A 21,746-nucleotide genomic window follows, 5' to 3' on the forward strand; every position below is an offset into this window, starting at 1 on the left:
ATAAAGTGAATAAATGTCCTCGTGCTGAAAGGATTATCTCCCTTTTTACCCTAACCTGGCCTAAAATTCTTCTTTCCTTCATGAATGCTAAGTCGTAGGAATAGCTTAACACTAAAATATGATGCTAGTCACAAAGAAGTGTTAAGGAGAGGATGTACAGGTGAAGCTTTGTCTTATCCTGTCACTGAGCTATGTAAAATACGCCACAAAAGGACGAAAATCTAGATCAAGTTAGCGTAAAAGTAGCACAGTACAGTCACGCATCACAGCTGGTAACACAAGAGCTGACAACATTGCTTTTAGTCTTCCGTTTTCTTTGCCACGCGCGCAAGAAGTTAGTACGGTACGGAAAGTTACATGAATATGCAGGAGCTGAAGACGTGAAGTCCTCCCCTTTTTTTTTTTTTTTTTTTTTTATATGAAGCCCCCCCCCCATTTTTTAAACGGAGAGAAACCCTTCCTTTTTATATATATTTTAAGACGGAGAGAAGCCCCCCCCCCTTTTTTTTTACGGTGCAGAGAAGCCCCTACCCCCGTTTTTTTTTCTACTGCTGGAAAAAATATTTCTCCATCAAATCGATTAACTATATAAAAATAAAATCGTTCCTCCAACTGATCAAGGAAGTCCCACGTACGAGACCGCCAACTTTTCGAAACAGTATAAGCTGCATTCTCGTTGGCATGGCAGGATTCATGGCAATTCCTCCTGAGTGACTTATTCTGCATAGAGCACATTAATATTCTACTGTATTTTATTTATATCACTCTTAATATCGACATACTTTGCATTTAGTAGCATACCATAGAAATTAAAGTGCAAAATAAATCGCTGAGGAAGAGGTGCTGCAGACATGGAGAATACGACTATGAGATTAATTAACTCTTTACTACGATGACACTCCTTAATTTTAGCTGTTACATTCAATTTATTCCATTATTTTAGCGGAGACTCATTATAAAGTTTAAAATAAAAATCTGTTAACCCTTTCACTGCGCGCAACCCTTCCCCAGGTACAGGGCCGGTCTTTCCTGTACGCTCACTACGCTCAGTGTGTAGGGCCTCCGATCACTGGTGGGGCCTCCCGTCCTCAGGATGTGTATTTTAAAAATAAATAATTATAAAAAAAATAAATACGTCGAGAATGGTGCTTATATTGATTAATTGGTTCCACGTGCATGAACGTTGTATAAACAATAATAACTGAATAATTGCAGGCGAAAATTACATTAGTCTTTTAGAGTAACAAAAAATAGTGGTAACTAGAAATTTGTTTAGTGGGATTTCACATTAAATTCTGGTGACAATACTGAGTGCTGCACTGCAGATCAGCAGAGCGCCTGTCACGCTGACTGTTGCTGTCAGTCAGAAACTGACATCGAAGCGTAAACATCTCTCAGGTTTGATAAACGAACAAAGAAAAGGCTACATGAGGAAGCTGATGCTAACCGTAAAGGTTAGTATTATATTATTTAATATTGCCACTCATCATGCGATTGTAGGCTACTGTTTTTCTAATATCGAAAGTGGTAAACTGACCAAACTTTTCTGTTAACGTTCCTGACCGATGTTTTATGGCCGTACTATAAAAACTAAGAGCCAGTATTGACGAAGGTATCTGACGTTCCTGTTTTTCGTACCAAAAATAAATTTTCTGTTCACGCTAGGCGTTCGTCACCTGGTTATGGCGTAAAATAGTACTGGAATGTGATAGGATAAACGCCACAAGAGACCTCCCCCCCTCCTTTAGTATAACAAATTTAAATATTCATAAATATGGTAAAGGTTTTTCCATTTATAAACACTGAATAATTCAGGAAGAAAATTTTCCTTAACAGGCTAAAATATATTAGAAATACAAGGCTGTTCATAAAATTTTACAAGACTAAACGTTTCCATAACGAATACGAGTAAACAAAAACTTCCATGGTGGCGTCGTGGCGCTTAATATTGGAGTTAGGACATTAAATTATGCATACTAAATTGTAATTATAGTTTCACACAAAGTATCATTATTTTTTTTTATTCAGAGAATACAAGATTATGCAGTGCGTGACAGAAATAAATGGAGAGAAATTGTGAATGAATAAGTGATGACGCAGCCCTGAGGGGATATTCTCCCGCATTTGATCTGATCAGCTAGTCAGGTCAGGTGCAGGTAAGGGGATGGGTCTGTTATGATGTGGCAGGGGTAAACCAGTTCTGCTGTCGGGCCCTGCTGCGGATGTCACTGATTGCATTGCGCAGTTGACCTTTGTGCGGTGTGGTGCGGTGAGGATCTGTCCGTTCTCCCCTTTGGGGCTAAGATGCGAATGAACGTGTTTGAATGGATGAGTAAATGAGGAGTGTGTCGTCCTGTCTCGGCTACCTCCCTTTCCTTGGGGGAAGCAGCCTAGGTATATAGATAGATAGATAGTTTTTTACTTTACATTGCTCAGGATAGGGTATAACTTTGGTGAATATAAGGGTAGAGGGTGAAATGTAAATAAGAGTTGGGGGGGGGGGCCCCCTCCAAAGGGGATCAAGCGTAGGGCCTCAGAAAAGCTAGGACCGGCACTGCCCAGGTAAATTAAATCGTCTGGAGGTAGAAGAATAAAAGAAGTTATATTGGTCCTCAAAATGTTAAAAATATTGCACCAATCTACTCTGCAATAAAGGTGAGGAAAGGGGAAGAAGAAGAGGGGCAGACGGACAGAGAGAGAAGGGGGGATGGAGAGAGTGGGGGTAGGGGGAAGGGAGGAAATGAGGGAGGGTCAGAGAGGGCGGAGGGGAAAGGGAAAAGGAGTGAGAGGGAGGGAAAGTGACAAGAGCGCAATACCCAAATCCCATAACGGCGCTGCATTCAACTCTCTCCAGGTCTACGGATGATTTATTTATATTGCGTTGAGTCGTTACCGCTTCTGGGATCACTTTTACGCCATTCTGCGTATCCATCTTAGGTGAGGGCGATGCTTACACGTGGAAATTCATCATCATCACCAAAAACATCATTATCATCACCAAAAACATCATCATCATCACCACCAAAAACATCATCATCATCATCACCAAAAACATTATCATCATCACCACCAAAAACATTATCATCATCACCACCAAAAACATCATTATCATCATCACCAAAAACATCATTATCATCATCACCAAAAACATTATCATCACCACCACAAACATCATTATCATCATCACCAAAAACATTATCATCATCATCACCATCAAAAACATCACTATCATCATCACCACCAAAAACATCATTATTACCATCATCATCATCCTACTTCTCACGTAAAAATGAGGTGCTCGCATAATTCCAGTCAGGGGCAAGTAACTGGTCACCTATGCCTTAAATGTCAGGACGCAGCCTAGCCCCGGGACCCTACGTCTTGGTGGGCAACACAAGATTGGGTGACTGATAAGGGGGAGGATGGGGGAAACTAGAAACACGAAACACATTAGAATTAAATTAGGGGAATCAACAGCTCGTGGCCTTAGGTTCCTTCTTCCACACACACAAAAAACTCAAATAATTGGTCCAGTGCAAATGGTCCACACATCAGAGTCCACAGTGCAATAGTACACACACACACACACACACACACACACACACACACACACACAAAGGCACCCGTTTAACTCCCTCACTTTATACACTCATCACAGTACATCGGGAAATGGTGTACATGTACGTATCATTCAAATCTTTGTAATTCTCGAAACTTCAACAAACAGTAAAAGTAAATCGGTAATTACTGGTGCTACGGCATATTTTCACATTCAGTATTACTACATTTTTCGTGTTTTTTTTTTTATAACTGAACAAAGGAAGGAAAAAAACAATGAATAAAAAAATAATACGATACCCAAACTACGCCATTTTTACTCTAACTTGGCTTAATTGTTCGCCCTTTTGCAGCATATTTCGCGTAGCTTTATGCAAGGAAAAGACAATGTTACGGTTCTACGTCCTCTCCATAGTGCACTTCCTCGTGACTAGCATCATAATCTAGTGTCATTCTAGTCATACAACTTACATTCAAGATGGAGTGATGGGAATTTTAGGCCAAGTTAGTGTAAAAGGAGCATGGTAATCAAATCTGTATGTACCTGATTCACTTTATCTAGACGGCGATTTTCATCCCTGTGTACCTCCCTTCCATAGCACTTCTTCGTGATTAGCACCATTTTCTAGTGTTAATCTCATACCAAAAATCAAGGTAGGGAGAGGGCACTTTTACGCCAATTTTAAGTGAACAGGGCACAGATATCCTTCAGTTTCTATAATATGTAGTTAAGCTTTACCACACTATCCTTCATATGTCCAATTAAACAACAGGAGACTTTTACAAACAAGAAAGTCAAGCTAAGGAACCAAATGAGGTAAAAAAAAAAAAATAGTCTTGATACATAAGGGAATTAATGCTGACACAGATTACATAAAAGAGGAACAAAAGAGGTCAGAAGGAAGGAGCTTAGACACGTGTACAACATACGTAAGTGTCACATAACTCACACTTATCCTAGATCACGGAATATATTATTATCATCACCTCCACCACCATCATCATCATCATTACCACCACCACTACCATCATCGTTATCACCATCATCACCACTACCACCACCACTACAATCATCATTACCATCATCATTGCCACTATCACCGCCACCATCAATACCACCACTACCACAACCATCATTATCACCACAACAACCACCACCACCGCCATCATCATCAATGCCAACCACCAACATTACCATCACACCACCGCCAGCATCACCATCATCACCACAGGCAGCACCACCACCGTCATCACTTCATTTCCTACTAAAAAATGAGACGGGCACGATTCAGTGAAATTAAGCCAGTAAACAGCACTTTGTGACCGCGTGACGAGCGAGTGAGCGTTTGTATATAAGCCTACCATAACTTCATCTTGGTGCAAACTTTTAGCATTTCTGGTGAGGTAGTCAAACAATAACAGAAGAATAATTGAGCTTAATTCGCTTTCTCATCATCCCAGACATACTTCTCATTGTCACAAGGGCTGAGAAGGTGGACATTAAGCTCTCTGATTTCTTATAAGACATGATCCAGAAAATAAAGATGCTTCTGATCCTTCTTCCCTTTTTCTGTGGGATAAAGAAAGAGTAATACAGCCTTTCAGTGGTCTATGTAACTTGTATCTTTGTAACAGTGAAATGAAAAACTTATAGTCAATTCTGTGTTATTTTCTTTGCGGTGTGTTGTTTGAGGTTAGGTTACTACATGCCACTACAGAAACTATATCATATCACACCACACACCATACCATATCACACCACACACCATAACAATATCACACCACACACCACACCACAACACACAACACCATAATAACCCACAACACACAAACATCACACTACTCCACATCACACCACAACACTAAACCAGATCACATCACATCACCACACCCTACAAACCCACAACACCACACATCACAAACCACAACACTTCCACACCACAACACACAACATCATATCATACTACATCACACCACCACACCCTACAAACCCACAACACCACACATCACAAACCACAACACTTCCACACCACAACACACAACATATACTACATCACACCACCACACAACATCATACTACAACACACCACCACACCACATCATGCCGCATTGCTCCACCACACTATACAAACCCACAACACAACACATCACAACATATCACACACCACTACACCATACTAACTCACATCACACCATACCACACCAAACCATCACACCATACAAATTCATCACACACACACACACACACACACACACACACAAAACCACATCAAAACACATAGCAAACCACCACACCATACTAACCCATAACACACATCACATCATACCACATCACACCACACCATACAAACCCACAACACAACACAACATAACACACAACACCACACAGAACTAACACAATCCAACGACAGTGAACATTTTTCCATTTATAAATCATAACCCTGGATAACACATGACTGGTTCGTTGTGGGGCCGGATCTCTCCACTAGGGAGGTGTTATGGTCGATCTATTTTCACCTGGCAAAAATTCGTAACTCCTTCCAGCTCGGTTGATGGCCAGGTGTAGTTATATGGGAAGGCTGACTTATCTATACCCTGTGTACTCTAACTTGGCCTAAAATTGCCATCTATACATCTGGAATACTGAACGGTAAAAGCAGATTAACATTAGAATACGATGCTAGTCACGAAGAAGTGTGATGGGAAGAATGTAGAGGTATAGTATCGTCTTATTCTACCACTAAGTTACAGGAAAAAAGCTGCAAAAGGAAAAAATCTGGGCCAAGTTAAGGTGAAAGGACCATAGAGACTCAAGGGACTATTTTTGGCCTTGGAACTATAGGTCGTATACTTAAAAATTAATCGAAGAGTGAAATGCAAATCCCTAATTACTTAAGGCCATTTATGTAACGCCTGTGGTTATTAGGTAAGGTTAGCCTGCATCCCATATTACAGAACGCAGTCAGGAAGGGCAAGTACGTTCCCTCATCATCACGTGCTTAAAAAAAAAGGGGTCTGCATCGCACTTTGCCATTTTACGTTTCAGAATACGGCCATACACTTGAATATGAAGCAAGTCATGAAAAAGTGCTATGGAAAGGGTGTAGAGACGTAGCACTGTCTTTTTCTTCCACTCGCCTACATGAAATAATCAGCAAAAGAACGAAAATCTGGGCCAAGTAAACGTAAAAAGGGTATAATTGTTCATGTACAGGGTGGCCCGTATATAACGCTCCATTTCCACTCCACCGGGCGAGTTTTCGTGTGTTGTGAGGACGGCTAAGTGCTGCCAGTAGCTACTCTGCATTATTTATTCCTTTTCTATTCCAAATGCCACGACCACGCCCACACTAGCCGACTGAGCCGTCCCCGCAACACATAAGATACTGCCATGTGAGTTTCTGGTGAAGCGCAATTTACGGACCACCCTCTATACCATGCAATTTGATCGAGTGTAAGACAAGTGTAACTTTCATTAAAATTACATAAAATTGCAAAAACACAACCAATACGTATACAGTAATATTCACCACCATGCGGAGATCTGTACCAGTATACAGTGTATCTAGTAGCCTATAGCTATGAATATACAAATACAGTACACGGTAGTTTACGCAACATGATTAAAGTATACCTCTGTACAGAGTCCTACAAAAGTTCTGATTTTCCTCCTTTTCTTCAGTAACTCATAACTGAATCACAGGTGGGCTCGTTCCAGTTTCATGTTGACTGAAATTTTCTAGGGCAGTGTTTTGATACTACTGTCCCCCTTGATGTTAAATTACGAGGAAAACTTGGCGGGGCATTTCCGTGGAGTTTCATGTGTTTCCACAGGAGCAAGTAAGAAACGTGCTCTTGCGTCGACGGATAAATCGTTGGTTTCGAGCAAAGCGAAGCACGGTTCAGCAACGGCTCTCACTTCAACAAATGCTAAGCGGCCTTTTCGGGCTGCTAGGCGCTTGTCAACTCTACTAACCTTTCTATGGCAGGTACAACTCGCATTACATTCAGCCGATAATGTGCATAAGAGCCTGAGAGTGTTAATGAATGGCAAAGACTGACTGACACACACCTGGCCTGGGAGGGAAGCTACACTGTTTAACATTCAAGACAGGTTTCTGACTTGGACAGAGAGAGAGAGAGAGAGAGAGAGAGAGAGAGAGTGTGTGTGTGTGTGTGTGTGTGTGTGTGTGTGTGTGTGTGTGTGTGTGTGTGTGTGTGTGTGTGTGTGTGTGCCACTTTCATTCCCCAGCCTAAAACTTCTTAAAATGTCCATGAACCTCAAGAGACCCATAAAAGAACTTCAAGAAATCCATGAAAATTTTGATTATTTTTGTCTTCAGATTTTTTATTATTTTTTTCTTGCTTTTAAAATAATACTTCATTCACCTCTCATAGTTAAGATATCAATGAAGCTAGAATAATAAAAATCAATATCTAACTCCTCCAACTCGAAAAATCTCTCTATCGCTGAATAAAATCGTCCAATGCTAATACTAGAACGAAAAAGGATTATTTAAAAGGGTTAAGGTGCGCTATGCCAAATAAATCGCTAAGGAAGGGATGCTACGGAATAACCTAAGAGTGAGAATACGGCTCATTGTCCATAGCATCTCTCTCTCTCTCTCTCTCTCTCTCTCTCTCTCTCTCCTGCCTTTACCAACAAACAGTGTAAACATAGCCTCTGAAACAAGAAAAAGGTTAAAAAAAAAAGGAAAAAGAAATAGAAAAAGAAAATGAAAAAAGAAACTGAGCATAATAGAAAAAATAAACCCTGAATAAAATCTAAATAAAACTGTAATAAAACACCTATTAAGTTTACCAAAATCTTGACACACACACACACACACACACACACACACACACAATCTTAGAAAAGTAAAAAAAAAAAGTAAGCGCGGTGAAGGTGATAAATGAAAGGCCGGGAAGGTAAAGAGAAGCCCCGGCACTCACAAAGGCCGACACTCACAGGTACACAAAGGCGCGCGCACACACGCACACACACACACACACACACACACACACACACACACACACACACACACACACTTAATCGTCTTGGCCTGAGCTGAATAAAACCGTCTGATCGTGAAAAAAAAAATAATGCAGACATCACCGTGCCGAGAGTTGACAGACAGAGAGAGAAAGACAGACACGGAGAAACAGACACAGAGAAAGAGAGCCACAGAGAAAGACAGAAACAGAGAAAGACACACACGGAGAAAGACAGGCAGAGAAAGACAGACACGGAGAAGGACAGACACAGAGAAGGTCAGACACACACAGACAGGCATAGAAAAAGACAGACACAGAGAAAGACAGACACGGAGAAAGAAAGACACAGAGAAAGACAGACGGATAAAGAGAGAGACAGAAAGACAGGCACAGAGAAAGACAGCCACAGTGAAAGACAGACACGGAGAGAGACAGACACAGAGAGAGACAGCCACATAGAAAAAGAGACAGAAAAAAGACGTCCTTCTCTTATTTCCTGTTATTTCAAGAGAACTTAACCTAACTTAGAAAAGGATCCTCGTAGTGAAGGAATTAATGAAAGTTATGTCTCACCCTTCCAAGTTAAAAATAGTTACTCCCTCCAAAGGTTAAAAAAAAGGAAAAAGGAGAAAAGGAAATGAAAAACGAAAAAGTAATATGGAAAAAAAGCAATAAGAAATGAAACAGAGAAAGCAACGAGATAAAAAAAAGAAAAAAGAAAGAAAATAAGAAAAAAGAAAAAGAAGACACAACACAGGAAAAAGAAAAGAAAAACGCCTGATAGTAGCAAAAAAATAAATAAATAAATACATAAAAATAAAATAAAAATATAAATGTAATCGTAGTGAGCGGGTTAACTACTTCGACATGAAACGTATTTATTTTTACTATTACCAAACGATTATATTTACGTTACACACACACACACACACACACACACACACACACACACACATTTTCCGAGCTGGGAAGGTTACATACAGTTATCACCACCTGACTCTTTCACTACACTCTTTTTACTCTAACGTGGCCTAAAATATCCCTCTCTCCATCTTGAATGCCGAGGTGACACGAGAGATTAACACTCGAATATGGTGCTAGTCACGAAAAAGTGCTGTGGAGAGGATGTACAGTCGCAGCGTTGTGTTTTCTGTCACTGAGCTACGTGAACTAAGCTGCAAAAAGGACGAAAATCAAGGGCAAAATAAAGTAAAAACAATACAACCTACTTCGTTACTGAGGTCCTTTCGCCTCAACCTGGCTCAGATTTTCGTTCTTTTGCATTTTATTTCACGTGGCTCAGTGGCAAAATCAGACAATACTACGGCTCTATTTAGATTTTACAGCACTTCTTCGTGACTAGCATCATGTTCTGGTAAGACGGTAATTATAGGCCAAGTTAGAGCAAAATGGCCAGGTAGCAGCAGTAGCAAAATTAAAGTACATCATTAAACCGAAAATATGAACAATCCTTGGATCCCATGACTCAATCTCTGCTGAATAAAATCGTCTGGTCATTCGTGTAATTGAGAACCAGAGTTTTCCCGATCATGAATGGGTTGGTAGTGACATCACCAACGCCCTCTGGATCCTACACTCACTCTCAGCTGAAAGAAATCGTCTGGAATAAGCTGGAGTAAAACACGAGACAATGCACACGAGAGGAAAAACGGTGACAGGCTTAACACTCTCAAGCTCTTATCCTCCCTCTCAGCTGAATAAAATCGTCTGGCGTTAACCGGAATAAAGACTGAGGGAAGACGCGCCCATGAGAGGTTGAAAGTTTCGCTTGAGGATATATATATTTTTTTTTTCATTTTTTTTTTCTGGCTACTGAACTGATTAGGGACATGTTGTAACGAAAGGGTTAAAGATGGTTACAGCTGCCCCCTCCAGGTCGATAAATGAATAACATCGTCTGAAGCTGGCAAGAATTAAATATTACATGACAGAGAACACCTTTAATAACCGCACCCACCCCTTAATATTGTAAAGGTAAAGAAGTACATATTTATGAGGAAGGGGCGAATCCTAGGAGTTCCGCTCAGGCTAAAACTTGGACTGAGTGAAGGTCTACTAATGTGAAAAATCTGGCATCCCTAACACCCCCCTCTCCAAAATATACAGAAACTTCGTGAGTGAGTGAGTGACACAGTTAGAGAAACGCACTACAATTGACCTCCCCTGTGGGTTCAGCAAAAATATATCGGATTGAAGGGGTATTTATTTATTCACATATCTATCTACCTATTTATTTATTTACTGCAGTTGGTGTTTCTGAGAGGAATAAAAATGCTTGACGTTATGTAGAAAAACTGCCAGGTAAATATTTCTCCGACAAGGTGTTAATTGGGTTTCTTGTTCAGCCGCCATCACCAAGAATGAGGGTCAGAGGGGGAGGTGGGGCTATTTGGGGTTACATATGGTTGACCTTTGACCTACACGTCTCGCATCTCTCTCTCTCTCTCTCTCTCTCTCTCACACACACACACACAGACACAGACACAGACACACACACACACACACACACACACACACACAATTTGGCCATCACAAACCAAATACTAGATTTCTTGCGTGCTCTTTGGGCAATGAATATAAAAAGAAAATAAATAAAACAGAATAACAAAACATTAGGCCCAAACTCACAAAACTTTCCGGCCCACATAATTATCAGATTTTTTTTTTCTTTTTTTGGCAATCTATGCACCCCACCCCCCATGGTACAACAAATTCCCTCCACACCACAACACCCTCACTCCATACACAACACACTCATCCAATACCACAACACACTCATCCAATACCACAACACACTCACTCCACACCACAACACACTCACCCCACACCACAACACACACACCCCACACCACAACACACTCACCCCACACCACAACACACTCACCCACCACGGCACACTCATCTCATACCACAACACTCCCTGCACACCACAATACCCTCACTCCACACCACAACACATTCTTCCCATACCACAACACCCCCTCCATACCACAACACACTCATCTCACACCACAACACCCTCATCCCACACCACAGCATACTCACCCCACACCAAATACACTATCCTCATTCACCACACTATCACAACACACACAGGCGTTCAACAAAGGATTACTGGGAGCGACCGGTTGAAGTGTCCGTTTTCCTGCACTACAACAACAGCAACAAAAACAGCAAAGGCAAACCCATATCAAGAAATCATAACCTAGATCCACGCATAAAATAAATATCAACTCTGTCTCGTAACTCCCATTTATTTTCTCAAGATACAACATAATATTCAACATTTACCTTTTCTCGTTCGTCCTATAAATAAAATACCTTAAGATACCATTCCTCCCTTAACTAGGAATTCGTTTTGCAGGATGAACGGCAGACACTGAAGGATCGGAATTCACCTAACTATCTTTCCCGCTAAAATACGTCACAGTTACGACAAGAAATTTATCGTAAGTGTGTTATCGTAAGTATCGTGTGTTTGTGAACCCGGGACTAGTAAAATACAAGAAATTATGGAGGTGTAGTTGTGTAAATTAATACGATAAGGAAGAAGTGTGTAAAAGACTAGAAAATATTGTAAAAATGTAATCCTATGTGAATACGGTAGGTAATGATTCCTAGATTGGTGTGTGTGTGTGTGTGTGTGTGTGTGTGTGTGTGTGTGTGTGAGATAGAGAGAGAGAGAGAGAGAGAGAGAGAGAGAGAGAGAGAGAGAGAGAGAGAGAGAGGCTAGTCTGTGGCTTAGAAAGGAGAATGATGGGATTATAACCACAAGCCTCTCGTCTCTCACCATTTCATAACTTTCTCTCTCTCTCTCTCTCTCTCTCACACACACACACACACACACACACACACACACATCCAGGGTGGTTCATATATAGCGCTCCTCTTCCACTCACAAGAAAGCGATACAGCGCTCCATTAAAAAAAAAAAAAAAATAAATAAAAATAAGATCATGTCAGTATGATGCACATACAAAATACGTCATCGCAGTGAAGGGGTTAAGCATATTTGGATACACCCCCTGTACGAGCGAGGCCATTGAAATCCGAAAGCATTGAAATGTCGCCTTGTAGCCCGAGGATGCCTAGAGTATACTGATGGCTATCTACCTACCAAGTTTCATGACAACGACAAACTGTCTAAAATGTGGCCCTCTTTTGAAGATTTTCGACACGCTGCACTTGGCGCGTGTCACGTGCACCGCCTGGGTGTGATGAAACCTATCAAAAACATATCTTAAAGAATTGGGCATCATATGGCGCAAACCACGCAGTGATCGGCCCTGTGGTTGCTGAGATATATGCATCTCAAAAGCGTTACGGTCGGGCCGCTCATGTGAGAAAATGCCACTACTTGACGAGAGACTAGCTCGTAATGACAATAATAATAATAATAATAATAATAATAATAATAATAATAATAATAAAGGTGTGAATCTCAAAATATTTACGATCGAATCCTAATCGTAACTTAAGATATGGTTTTACAGGGAGAACTAAACAAGGGAAGATTTTTGCACTCCCTCCCCTGTTTTTCCTGCAAAAAAAAAAAAAAAAATTATAACCTACAGCAATATCCGTCTCGTAACTAAGATTTATTATGAAATTAGAACAGGGGGACGAGAGGAAGATTCGACCGCTTCCTTGTCCTTCCTGCAATTTAAAACCTAACTTACGACAGGAAATTGGTCGTAAGTGTGTTTGTCTTTCTCGATCCAGGAGTCCAAAATATGTCTATGTATGCTTTGACCTTTGACCCCACGAAACCCTTTAAAAGCCCCATATTAGAATAAAGCTAAAAAAAAATAAGTAGCTGGAGATAACGGCCCAAGGAACAATGTACAAAGTTCGAAGTGAAGTGGTGGAAAAATGAAGGAATCACACACACACACACACACACACACACACACACACACACACACACACACAATTTGGAAGAAAGGAAGGGAGAAGAAAATGAGCAAATACAGTGTGGCCTCTACCGCTGTGAGGACACCATAAAATTAATCAGTTACTTCTTATCATAAATCATTGCTGTGGATTTTTCTTCAGCGTAAAACTCGGTAAGAACCCTTGATGAATAGGAACTTAATATAACTTGAACTACTCTACCCTAACTTAACCTACCTCAACTACACTAACTTAGCCTAACCTACCCTATCCCACCTTATGCCCAACCTAACCTAACCCAACCTAACCTAACCCAACCTAACCTAACCCAACCTAACCTACTCTAACTTAAACCTAACTTGACTTAACCTAGCCCAACCTAAACTTACCTTAATTAACCTCACCTGATGTGGCCTAATTAGTGTCAGGCTACCGGTGGGGGGGGAGGGGTAACTGAGACGATGGAAGAAAGGCCGAAAAATTAAGTCGCCAGAATCAATAGTCTTTCGTGGCATCTCATTCGGGTTCACTTCTGACCTGCTCTCTCTCTCTCTCTCTCTCTTACCATTTCCTAGTCTTCCTTTTCTACTCCTCTCCTTGCTCCATCCCCTCCTAGTTTCTCTCAGCTTCTTTCTTCCTTCTATCTATCCTTTCTATCTATCTCCTAACTCACCGTCTATATATCTATCATCCATATATCAATCTTTCTCTAACTCTCCCCACTATATTTGCCTCCCAACTCTCCCGTCTACACATCTCCTTTCCATACTACTTAAGGCTCTAAAAACCAAACTAACTCCATACTTCCTACTTACATACTCAGCCCACCTACCTACCTAACTACCCATCTACCTGCCTACTTACTTACCTACCTACCTAACGTCTACCATTTACTCACCCAACACTTATTACCCATTTATCTACCTAACTACAAACCTACTTACCGACGTACCTACTACTTACTCACCCATCAACCTACCTACCTATCTAACTACTCATCTGCCTGCCTACCTACTTACCTATCTACCTAACGTCCACCATCTACTCAACCACCACCTACTAACCATCTACTTGCATACCAGTCATTTACCTACCTACCTGCTACCTATCCATTTACCTACCTACCTACCTACTCGTTTAGGCTTCCTCCCCACATTCTACCTACTTACCTTTTACCTTCCTACCTACCCACCTGCCTTCTACCTACAGTACCTGCATACCTACCTCACCCCTCCTACTGTTCTCCTTGTAAGTAATAATAATCCTGTTAGGCATCTTGTGACTCTCACCCACAAGAGTACAACAAAGAAAAGAGCAAAAATATGCTACTATGACAATAACAAAGCATTACAACATTAACAAAACAAATCACAATATAGATTAAAGAACACTACTATTACTACTACTGATAATAATAATAATAATAATAATAATAATAATAATAAAATATACAATAATAAAAATATAATAATAATAATAATAATAATAATAATAAACGAGAATAACAATAATCAACAATATTAAAATATACCCAATAATAAGCACCAATAAACAATAAAAATAATAAAACAAATAAAATAACCCAATAATACACAACTACATGAATACAAAACAACTACAGCACAAATAAACGACGATTAAAAATAAATAAATAATAAATGCTCCAAAACAGAACTGCCCGATATAAACAAAGTGCGGCCTAACAAAAACACAACAAACCAATCCAATACATACGCAGTGATCCCTTCATTACGATGCTCCCTTTTAAATCTAAGTTATATTCAGTGACAGGGAAGTTTGATATAAACCCCACAGGTAGACCTTTGTCCACCCTTTCGCCTCAGGTAGACCTGGGTCTACCAGACCCAGGTCAGAAACAAGGTCAGATAACACACTTTTGTTTTATTTATGACAGATCCAAACATAGTATGACATTCTTCAATGTATATGCAATACTGTACAGCCATGTAAATAAACTTAATTTTTAATTCATTATATATTTTTTCCAATTAAAAAAAAAAAAAAAACTTTCAAAACAAAAAAAAGTTCCCTTTTTAAATATTCAGGGAAAAAATGAAAACAAAATCTGATTGTAACTTTGTGTGGTGCAACTGGCAGCAGCATCATGGAGCTTCATGGTGTGATGTTGGGATGCCTGAAGCTGCGACCTTATTTGCAATCAGGGAACAAAATAAAGCACCCTGCTCAGGTAGAGCCGGGTCTCTGAGACCCCCCCCCCCCTTACACCGGAAACGGAGAAGAGTTCGAAATTGCCCTTTCACCTCTTACATGGGTACAAAAAGTCAGGCAGCTATTGGGGGGTACAGGGTTCCCGGGTGTTTAGAAGGTAGTTTACTTAACAAACTGGGGGGGGGGGGTCTCAGAGACCCGGCTCTACCTGAGCAGGGTTTTCCATTTCTATAGTAGGTGTCCCACTGGCTGAATAAAATCGTCTGGTACTGGAGAAAATAATATATAAAGTCCATGGATTGAAGGGGTTCTCTCAGGCTCCAGTGGCTTAAGTGATAAAAATCGTCTAAGGTGAGTTGGAATACTAGAGCTGTCCTTACCATGAGAGGGTTAAGACCACAACCCCCCAAAAAATAAAAGCAGCCAGTAAGAAATAACAAAAATCACGCCAAAATAAAGTATACTGGGGAAAAAATGGAAGCGACAAAACAAGAAAAAATTATTACATGAGAAATCAATCTTAGCTCGTTTCAAGTGTGTGTGTGTGTGTGTGTGTGTGTGTGTGTGTGTGTGTCTGTGTGTGTGTGTGTGTGTGTGTGTGTGCTTAAGCCCAACGTCTGAAGCCTCTCACGCACACCAAGCGCGCGCACCCCCCCAACCCCCTCAACACAACACACACGTAAATACGCACACACATCAAAACATCCACACATACATATAAGCACACTCACACATCTATCCTAATCCCAGAACTTAGTGCACATAAACAATAACAACACACATAATTACGCACACATACGCACACATCCAGGTACGTCTCAAATTTCGTCATGTGAAGGAAGTTGATCCGGTCGAGACAGCCGCCGCGTCCTGAACCCTGCCTGTAACTCTGACTTAGGCCTATCATGGCTTCCTTAGATTTGAATTTTTCTCTCCCATTTTACCTTTTTAAAAATTTTTCTTCCTTCTCGCAGCTTCCTCCGATTTGCATCTTTCTCTCCTTCAATTTTCATTCCCATTATTTTTCCCAATGTCCTACGATTTGAAATTTTCTCTCCTATTTCTTCCGTTTTTTTTTTTCCTTCTCGCTGCGTACTCGATTTGCATCTCTTTCTCCTTCCCCTTTTTCCGCGTTCTTTTTTTCACCTTTCATTCTTCTTATTATTTCCTTCGACCTGCATTCTTCCTTCTTCCATTCATTTCCGTTATTCTTTCAAAATTTCTTTCTTCTCATCGTCTTCCTTCAATTTCTATCCATTCATTAGTCATTTTATTATTTTTTCATCGACTTATCAACCTTCTTTCCTTATGATTTTCTTTCTATCATTCTTAGTTTCCTATTTCTCATTTCATTTGTCTTATTTTTTGTTTTTCATTATGCAGTACAGCCTTCACTCACTTTACGTAGCACTGCCTCCAGGTGACTCTCCACTGAGTGACAATAGTTTCCTGCAACCCAGAAAGCCATTTACTACGCTGAAGGGTAACCATATAACGAAATGGATACTTGGTGGTCTGGTGGGTTACGGCGCTTCAACCGGGCGGGGTACGTAAGGGTTTCCATCCGAGGAGTGGTTGGAGCTTAGTCCGCACAATGCTACTCAGGGCCGAGGGAAGCTGGAAACCCTTGCCATAAGTGTCAGGACCAAGAAGCCTAGCCCCGGGTTCCTACGCTCCTGATGAGAGAGAGAGAGAGAGAGAGAGAGAGAGAGAGAGTAATTGACATTTTCCCCTTCTATTAACTAGCTCTTCCGATTTCATCTCTCCTCCCTCCCTGCCGCCTTCCCTTAATTTCTTTCCTTCCATTCGATCTTCCTCTCCCCTTCACCCCCCCCCCACCTCATCCACTTTCTCTCTCTCTCTCTTTCTCTCTCAAGCAGGAAAGGATACATGAGAGCAAAGGGATACACTCACCCATACATGAAGCAGAAGTTATCATTCAAGTTTCAAATACAAACACAGTAAAGTCACAACACAATATGAGGAAAAATGAAAAGCAGTGACGAAAAACAAGAGAAAAAATATAGACACACTAATTCAGGTCTAAGTTTATGAAAAAAGGCATAGTAGTAGTAGTAGTAGTAGTAGTAATAATAATAATAATAATAATGACTGTTAGAGGTCAATGTTTTAGACCCCCCTCATTGCTGCCTACCATCTTCCGTTTTCTTTAATCTTGGCAACGGAAAATGAAGGTTTTTAATATCGTAACTTTCTCTTTAGATGGCAAATTGGTTTTACGACGCCGGTTTATGTGGAGAGAGAGAGAGAGAGAGAGAGAGAGAGAGAGAGAGAGAGAGAGAGAGAGAGAGAGAGAAGAAAGTGGGAGTTGAAAATGAGTTCAGCGAAAAAAAGGTGAAAGAAGAGAGAATTGAACACGAAGCAAAGGGAATAGGAAATGCAGGAAGATGTGGGAGGAGGAGGAGGAGAAGGAATAATAATAATAAGAAGAAAGAGGAGGAGGAGGAGGAGGAGAAGGAATAATAATAATAAGAAGAAAGAGGAGGAGGAGGAGACTTTTGCCTATCAACTCCACGAGTCAATCGGAAGATAATCAATTTTTTTCTCAGTCCATCCCTTCCCCTAGAATACGACCTGCGATAATCGATGTTTTATCAAGGTTCCTATTTATACTGATGGCTGAACAGGGACAAGGGAGGTGTACAAACTTCGTCTTCGAGTCTGATCGGCTGGAGAAGCGAATGAGGAGAGGAATGAAGAAGGGAAGGGAGGAATGAAGACGAGAAGAGCGAAAATTAGTAAGAAAGTGAGGAAGAAGGAAGGAGAGAAGAATGAAGAAGGAAGGAGAGAAGAATGAAGAAAAATATGAAGGTGAAATGAATGAAGAGAAGTAATGAAGAATGAAGGTGGGAAGACTGAAGAAGAGCAGAGACAAAAGCAGAAAAGGAGAAAGAATGAAGGGGGAGAGAAGACTGAAGAGGAGAGAAGAATGAAAAACAGGAGAGAAGAATGAAGAAGTGGAGAGAAGAATGCAGAAGTGGAGAGAAGAATGAAGAAGAGGAGAGAGGCATCAAGAAGTGGAGAGACAGAGGAAAGAACGAAAGAGAGGTGAAGAAATAGGATGAATGAGGAAAAGGTCAAAAGAATGAAGAAGGGAGACGAAAGACGAAGATGAATGAAGCAGACGACGAAGAAGACGAGATGAATGAAGAAGAAACAAATGAAGGAGATGAATGAAGATGAGATAATGATGAAAAGAGACAATTAAGAAGAGAACAATACCCCTTTCATGGTCGGGTAACTCTATCAATTTAACTCCTACTGAGACCACAGCATTTAATCAGCTGAGGGTGAGTCATAGAAGGGATGAACGGAAGCTGAGAAAGAAAACGGGAGGCGAATATGTGAACTCTGGTGGGGGACTACCGTAGACTTAAACACACACACACACACACACACACACACACACACACACACACACACACGAAAGAAGCAGAAAAGAATGAAGGAGAGAAGAATGGAGAGAAGAATGGCACAGCCAAGAATGAAGTAAAGAAGGATGAAGGACGAAAGAATGGTGGAGAGAAGAATGATGAAGAGAACGATGAAGCAGAGAAGAACGAAGACGTGAAGAATGAGAGAAGAATGAAGGAGAGAATAATGAATGAGAGAAGATTGAAGAAAATAACGAAGGAGAGAAGAATGAAGCAGAGAAAAATGATGGAGAGAAGAATGAAGGAGAGAAGAATGAAAGAAGAATTAAGTAGGGAAGAATGAAGCAGAGAAGCATGAACAGGAGAGAAGATTGAAGGAGAGATGAATGAATTGGGGAAAATGAAGGAGAGAAAAATGAACAAGAGAGAAGAATGATGTGGAGAAGAATGAAGGAGTGAAGACTGAAGCTGAGAAGAATTGAGAGGTGAATGAAGGAGAAGAATGACGCAGAGAAAAATGAAACAGAAAAGAATGAAGGAGAGAAGAATGGAGTATAGAAGAATGAAAGAGAGAAGAATGAAGCAAAGAAGAATGGAGTAAAGAAGAATGAAGCAGAGAAGCATGAAGTACAGAAGAATGAAAGGGGGAGAAGAATGAAGGAAAAGAATGACGTAGAGAAGAGTGAAGAAGAATGAAGGAGAAAAGAAGGACGTAGAGAAGAATGACGAGAGTGACCCCGTAATCCCCTAGGTCAAGCTACAACTTGAAGGATGAGGCGTGACTGAAGGAAAGTGGAGTGGATAGAGGAGCGTATTGTCACACTTCGCGATGCCTGTTTCTTACCGATTTATTCTTCATCTTACACGTGTATCCGTAAATTAAAAGATGTCCTAATGTCAGTTTCTTACCGATTTATTTTCCATCTTACACGTGTATCCATAAATTAACAGATGTCGTAATGCCAGATTTTTACCGAATTATTTTCCATCTTACACGTGTACCTGTAAATGAAAAGATATCGTTGCGTCTCTTCCTCAGCGATTCATTTCCAATTTTACACCTTACTTTCTCTCATGTAATGGATAATGGAGTGTTCTTAATGTTACTTCTTTTGCGATTTATTATCCACCTTATACTTTATTATTTTCTTTTACAGGCTGGTCCGTAAATAGCACTTGACTGGAAACTCATCAGGAGGTATCTTGTGTGTTCCGGCGATGGTTCAGTCTGCTGGTATGGGCGCGGGTGTGGCAGTAGGAAATGAATAAATGATGCAGGTACTGTAGATATTAATAACGCAGAGCCGTCCCCGAAAAACACGAGCTTCACACCTGTATAACATCTAGGAAACTGTGTTAGGAAATCTACAAGGTAAAACTAGAAATGTGCCCTGTAGTAACTAGTTGAGAGAGAGAGAGAGAGAGAGAGAGAGAGAGAGAGAGAGAGAGAGAGAGAGAGAGAGAGAGAGAGAGAGAGAGAAACAAAATAATAATAATAATAATAATAATAATAATAACTATAAAACTAACAATAACACCCTTTCTAAGCACAACCGTAACATCCAGCAAGAAGCAACTCATCAGTCATCAACAGCTTCCCCTCCTAATAACAATTCTATGCTCTACCCTAACTTCACGCATAATTTCAAAATAAACTAGCTTAAATTAACACACTATTGTAACATTCTTGGATACACTAATATTTCTAACTCGCCCTAACTCAACCTTCATCTTCTCTCTCTGTGCTCCTCTTTTAGTTTACTTTCATCTTCTCTAGTTGCTGCCGACACCGCCAAACACACACACACACACACACACACACACACACACACACACACACACACACACACAGGCACACAGACAAAACCACAATTACCATAAACACGCCACAAACTCTCATTAGCTATGCAAATATCTAAGGCCTACTGAAAATAATGAATATTCACAGCGTCCACCTGTTTAACTGTGCCTGTCTCACTATCCTTGTTTTTACTTTACTTCATTCACCTTAAACTGGCCTAAATTTTCCTCCTTCTGTAGCTTATTCCACGTAGACAATACTGCGCCCCCGTTGTGCCTCTACATCCTATCCTTTGCAGTTCTTCGTGACCAGCATCATAATCTGGTTTCAATCTACCGGTACGCAGGTGTTCGATGATTTCTGCTGCTCACGTATCTTCCTAAAGCATCTAGATTCGTTTTACTCTAGCTTGACTAAGATTTTCGTCCCTTTGAAGCTTATTTCGTATAGCCCAGAGGCAGAAGACAATACTAAGGCTTCACATTCTTTCCAAAGCACTGATTCGTGACTATCATTATTGTTTAGTGTTAATCTCTTCATACAACTTGGCACTTAAGATGGAGAGATGGCAATATTAGAAAAAGTTAAAATCAGGATAGTTTTGAGTGACTCCTTTTTCACGTGTTATATAAAGTTCGTTCTTTATGGGTTACTGATAAGGACGCCAGGGATACATAAACGAGAAATTCTGAAATGCTTCGCTGTTTCAAAATATAAAGACAGGAAAATGCAAGGATACTCTTGGTGTATATGTATCACCTACAGTAAAGGTAAAATATAAGTAGCAGTAGTAGTAGTAGTAGTAGTAGTAGTAGTAGTAATAGTAGTAGTAACATAATAACATATCATCGGATTCTATGGGTGAATATTATCTTACTTATGTTGTTACTAGG

Source organism: Coenobita brevimanus, chromosome 108 (genome assembly GCF_032717465.1).
Source record: "Coenobita brevimanus isolate Jiangsu-jjx chromosome 108, ASM3271746v2, whole genome shotgun sequence".
In the NCBI taxonomy this organism is placed as follows: Eukaryota; Metazoa; Arthropoda; class Malacostraca; order Decapoda; family Coenobitidae; genus Coenobita; species Coenobita brevimanus.